This window comes from Adiantum capillus-veneris, chromosome 6, assembly GCF_014529385.1.
Source record: "Adiantum capillus-veneris isolate H3 chromosome 6, ASM1452938v2, whole genome shotgun sequence".
NCBI classification, from domain to species: domain Eukaryota; kingdom Viridiplantae; phylum Streptophyta; class Polypodiopsida; order Polypodiales; family Pteridaceae; genus Adiantum; species Adiantum capillus-veneris.
The window spans coordinates 36782389-36788812 of NC_140936.1; positions in this window are offsets into that span (position 1 = coordinate 36782389).

The window sequence follows — 6424 nt, forward strand, 5'->3', positions numbered from 1 at the left end:
CTCTCTCTCTCTCTCTCTCTCTCTCTCAATTTTAGACAAGATAAAGACATGATAGAAGAGTCATCTTAATTCATTAGAAAGTACAAACTCGTCCGTGAACAATGGACTGAGATACAATTTCTGTAAGTATGGAATCAGAATGTCTTCAAGGTAAAAATCGAAGGAATGCCCCTTGAAAGAAGGTGGTGAGATAGTTGTTCCCGGTGAATTTAGTTCTCCCTTTTCAGGAGTATCATCAATCAGTAGTGTATTAGTTGCATCAAAGGGTACACCGATTTGGCTAAATGGTTTGTACAAAAGAGGTAAGTGTGGTTTTTTAGGGTGGTAGTGGCCCTCAACGGTAACGCATTTTCTTTGATCATACAAAAAGGCAAAATCTGACGTGTGAGCGTCGCATACACTGCAAACCATTGTAACTAGTGGCGACAAGTTTTGCCTTTGCATTGAAGACCATATGGCAACTCTGAAGCTGTTGGAATTAGGGTTGCAGAGAAACACACACAGCTTGGAGAAGACGAAGGAAGCTCAAGGCACACAATAGAGAGTGTATTCCTTAGTGTGCAATGGGAAGATAGATAGCCCTAGAGTGATGGGCGTATATACAATGCACGGGGGAAAAAACCTCCTAAAGAGGGAAAAAATGCCCCGGCGGTCCTAGTGTGTTCACACACATCACTACCACATGTATATGGTAACAAATCCCCCCTGGAGTGATGCGGTGAACGAGAGCTGGCACATGAGTAAAGGGAAGTGCCATGCCCTGAGAACAGGATCAGTCCACAAAGGGGAGTAAGCCCAAAGCTTTGCGGAAAGCTTCAAGCTTCTCACGAGACAATGCCTTTGTGAAAAGATCTGCAAGGTTGTCCTGTGTTGGCACATAAGCCAAGCCGATCTCTCCTGCTGAGAGCCTCTCCCTGACATAGTGGTAATGCACCTCAATGTGCTTTGTGCGAGCATGAAAAACTGGGTTCCTCGCAACTGCCAATGCGCTCTGACTGTCAGTGTAGATAGTGTTGGCAGTGTCCTGTCCAACACCCAAGTCAGCCATAAGGCGTCTGAGCCATACACACTCAACCGTAGCTGTGAAGACTGCCCTGTACTCAGCCTCACAACTCGAAGTGGCCACAGTAGGTTGCTTCTTGCTCAACCATGATATACATGAACTGCCAAGCATGAAACAAAAACCACTTGTGGACACTCGCGTGTCAAAACAACCAGCCCAATCTGAGTCCGAAAAAGCATGTAAGTCTGGCGGCAATGATCCCCCCTTGGGATAAAACAAGCCAAGATGTAAAGTGCCACTAAGGTAGCGGAAAATCCTCTTGACAGCCTGCCAATGCTTAGACCCTGGGCTATGCATAAATCTGCTGACCTGCGAGACAGCAAACTGAATATCTGGCCTCGTGTTGCATACATAAATGAGGCAGCCAACAGCAGTTTGGTAAAGAGTGACATCAGCAGGATCGCCAGCATCATGTAGACTCAACTTCAAACCTGTTTCCATGGGAGTGGCAATAGGTTTGCAATCCTCAAGTCCAAACTTACATAGCAATGTCTCTATGTAACTTTTCTGACACAAGGCAATACCACCATCACACTGCTTAAACTGTATACCCAAGTAATGATGCAACAGCCCCAAATCTTTCATCTTGAAAGTAGCATTCAAATCAGCCTTAAATTCAGCAATATGTCTCTCATTTGGTCCAGTGATCAGCAAATCATCAACATAAAGAACCACAATGAGAAATACATCATCCTCACGCTTTACATACAATGTGCTTTCTGTTGGACTGTTACGAAAGCCTCGTTTAACCAAATGAGTGTCAGCTTTCTCATACCAAGCACGAGGAGATTGCTTCAACCCATACAAAGCCTTCTTACATTTGCACACTTTGTCCTCTTGTCCTTTTATGACAAAACCGCGAGGCTGCGTTACGTAAACTTCCTCAAATATGTCACCATTCAAGAAAGCAGTAACAATGTCTGATTGATGTACATCCCAACCAAAATGAGCTGCCAATGCACATAGAAAACGCACAGTAGTCATACGACAAGTGGGAGCAAAAGTCTCTTCATAATCTATGCCTTTTTGTTGTGCATAACCCTTTGCAACAAGTCGAGCCTTATGGCGATCGATCTCACCATCCGGCTTGCGTTTCAACTTGTAAACCCACTTCGTACCAATGGCCTTTTTGCCAGGAGGCAAATCACATAAAGTCCATGTGTCATTCTCTATAAGTGCATCATATTCTGATTTCATGGCAGCAATCCAATTTTCTGAATTCTGTGCTTCATCAAAAGACAGAGGCTCCTCAACATCATGTAAACTAGACACAGCCAAAGCATAACAATCTGATGCATAAGATGCATGGCGAGAGCCTGAACGAGTACGACTAGATAAAGGTGCATCCAATTTACTGTCACGCAAAGTGTGCACCAGCCATTTTGGCATACCTCTAGCCTGCTCATTTTCAGCCCTTTCCTCATCAAGTACATCATGTACATCTGCATCAGTAATAGGCTGTTCTAAAACATTTTCAGAAACCCCCATAGGCTGTACATTTGCCTCATTGGAACTTACATTCGTATTTCCACCACTGAAAAGAGGCAACAAAGTGTCATAAATGTCCTGTGAGCTTACATTACTGTCTCTAGTACATGACAGCAAGGGTTGAACAGAATCTTCCACAAACACTACATCCCGTGAAACCAAAATACGTTTTGTTTGCGGATGATACAACCTGTAACCTTTGCTTTCAGCACTATAACCAACAAAAATACATTTGATAGCCTTATCATCCAATTTTCTGCGCTGCACTTGTGGCACCAAAGCATATGCCAAACAGCCAAAAACACGCATGTGCTCAATAGAAGGTTTTCTATCATGCCATGCTTCATATGGAGTAATAGACTGCAAAGCTTTCGTAGGACACCTGTTAAGTACATAAGTGGCACACATGATGGCCTCAAGCCAAAAAGAATGCGGCAAAGCTTGACTTTTGACCATACATCGTGCCATTTCCGTTAGTGACCTGCTTTTCCTCTCAGCAACACCATTTTGCTGAGGTGTATAAGGCACTGTACATTGGTGTTTTATCCCACGACTAGCCAGAAATGCATTAAATTCATGAGACATATACTCCCCCCCTCGATCGGAACGGAGGGTGCCCATAGTACATTTTGAGACATTTTCAGCCATAGCCAAAAATTGTTTGAAGCACATAAAAACTTCGGACTTCGCTTTAAGCGGAAATACCCACGCATGCCTGGAGTAATCATCAATGAAAGTCACGAAGTACAGGTAATTGCCCAAGGACGGAGTTTGCATGGGCCCACAAACGTCACTATGCACAAGCTGCAACCTGCATGTGGCCCTAACTGAACCATCCTTTGGAAACTTAGAACGCTGCATTTTACCCAGAATACAGCCTTCACAAACATGTTTGATAGGTGCTTCAAGAGGCGGCAAAGAAGCAACCATATCAGATTTCTGCAAACGCAGCAAACTGGCAAAATTCAGATGACCAAAACGTGCATGCCAAAGTTTTGCATCTGAAATAGCCCTTGAATCTGCAACAGCATTTGCAAAATTTTGTCCACACTTGTCATACAAAGTGAGCTTATACAGCCCACGGCACAAAAGCCCAGATGCAACAATTTCATCACCAAAACTGAGATCATGAACTGTACATCTGTCATCCACAAATTTGACTACAAGTCCAAGTCTAGCAAGTGCGGATACAGACAATAGATTCTTCTTGATCCCAGGTACATAAAGTGCATCAACAAGTGTGAAGGAACTGCCATTAGCAGCAGTGAGCACAATCTTTCCAACTCCCTGAACTGGATAAGAGGCGTTGTTGGCACAAGTGACTGAATTCCCATGAGGGACAGACTCGAGAGAGGTAAACAATTCACGATGTGAGGTAATGTGCTTTGTAGCACCACTGTCGAAATACCACACATGTGAATCTGCAGCAACTGACAAGCATGCATCATGGACAGCAGGATTGTAAGTGCACTCTGCGCTAAAAGCCCATTCTGCATCAACATTAGCATCACAATCTCCTTTCACAGAAGACTCAACAATGGCTGCATTTGTAGTGGAACCAGCATTTGTAGTGGAACCACCCTCTTTCTTCTTAGCCTCTTTGGCCTTCAACTTAGGACACGACTTGATCAAGTGATCATTGGCTTTACAATAATGGCAACGCATCTTCTTTTTGCCCTTATCACCAGAATTGCCAGACGAAGTGCTGCCAGCAGAAGCATTAGGAACAGAATTTTTGCCACTCGCAGCAAAACCATAAGAAGTGGCTGCATTACTGTTACCACCCTTTCTTTGAGAAGCAATAAAAGCCTGTTCAACTGCACGCTGCCTAGTCCTGTTTTTTCTAGAAAGTGACTCTTGCAACAGCAATGTGCATAATGCATCAAACTTGACAACTTCAGGATTTCCTTGGGTCATCAGTCTCCAAGTACTAGCAAAAGTCTGGTAGGAATCTGGTAAGGCATCAAGAACAGTCTGCACAAGGGAACTGTCAGAAATGACTTCACCTGCAGAAATGAGTTGCTCATTGATATCCTTGACACTAGCAAGGAAAGTGTCCATATCATCTTCCTCATGCATAATCTTCGACTCTAGCTCTTTACGCAGCAAAGCAATTTTAGCCTCATTGCGGCTTGCATAAAGACCTGCTAGAATATCCCAAGCCTGTTTTGCAGATTTTGCTGAACGGATGTGAGGAATAATGGTGCGCTTCACAGACAACGCAATCAATGCATGAGCCTGCGCATCCTTAACATCCCAACGAGCTTGTTCTGCTGTAGGCAAAACAACTCTAACAGCTGCAATCCTTGCAGCAAGACCTGCAACATCCTCAATATCGCCTACATCTTCAGAACCAGGACGTACATCAATGCCCTGCACAATGTTCCAGACACCTTTTGACACAAGAACGTGCTGCATCATATAAGCCCACATAGGGTAGTTGTCCCCATCCAACCTGTCCTCAGCAGCAAACATCTTGAACACATCTGTGTTGTTGTTGTCAGCCATGGTAAATGCTGCACCTGATGTGAAAACTGCCCGAAAATAGGAGAAATGGAGCGGGAACAACTTGTGCTATATAGCACAAACCGTAGAAGACTATAAGGCACCTGTTATGCAGAAAACGGCACTGACAGAAAATCTGCACAAAATGACGAAATAACCTGTGCAGTACTGCCCGTAGTGGAAACGGAGGCCGAAATGAGCCCAAATCAAAATTCTGAGCAGACCGAGCTCTTTGAGTTCTCCCAAAATATTTGTCGACCTGCGAACGCTTGCCAAAGCTCACTGAAATCGGAGAAAGTGAGCAGGCGTGTGCTGGAGCAGCTGGCGACTAAGCCCGGGAGAACGTGACCTGCTCTGATACCAATTGTTGGAATTAGGGTTGCAGAGAAACACACACAGCTTGGAGAAGACGAAGGAAGCTCAAGGCACACAATAGAGAGTGTATTCCTTAGTGTGCAATGGGAAGATAGATAGCCCTAGAGTGATGGGCGTATATACAATGCACGGGGGAAAAAACCTCCTAAAGAGGGAAAAAATGCCCCGGCGGTCCTAGTGTGTTCACACACATCACTACCACATGTATATGGTAACAGAAGCGCAGAAGAAGAAACTGAATAAATTCCTTGGTTCCTGGACGAACCACGACTCGTTTGCAAATCCTCAAAGGGTTCTGTGTCACTGAGAGGCACGCGCATCAGCAGCAATCCATTGACGTCCAAGATAATCAACCTCTGTAAAAGTTGACAAGTACATATAAGTAGTTAGAAGCTGAACATATTTTGCCATACTTGAATAGAAATTACCGGAACAACCGTATCTACAGGTAGCAAGGGTCCATACTAGGTCTCTGTAGTGTTGATGTCGTTGTTGCTCTCCTCTGCTTTAGCTTCATCATTCACATCTTCATAGTCATCATTCACATCTTCATCAGGGGTCTCCCCCATGGCTCTTTCTGCCTCATTCAAGGTTTCCTCCAAGGTCTTTTCCTCTCCCTCGGTTGACCGGCTTGCCTCATACATCCTTGCCTAGTCCATATCAGTTTGCTCATCCCTAGGCCTGCTTTCCTCATCCATATCCTTTTGCTCATCTATAGGCCTGCTTTCCTCATCTTGGGTTTCAGCCATAGGCTCTTTTGGCTCCTCCACTGGCTGACTTGGCTCTTTCATTGTCTCATCTGGTTGTAAACTAGTACCTTCCATATGCTCATTTGACCTTTCCTCATCTTCTGCTGATATGAAGCCCTCAGCCCGTTGTGATTCCACTGTATTGGATGCAGGGGTTTGTCATGGTGGCACGTTATGTATTGTTAGATCAATAGTGCAATCATCCAAGCCGCTATCTTCAAGCTCTCTAGGGCTAGACATAGTA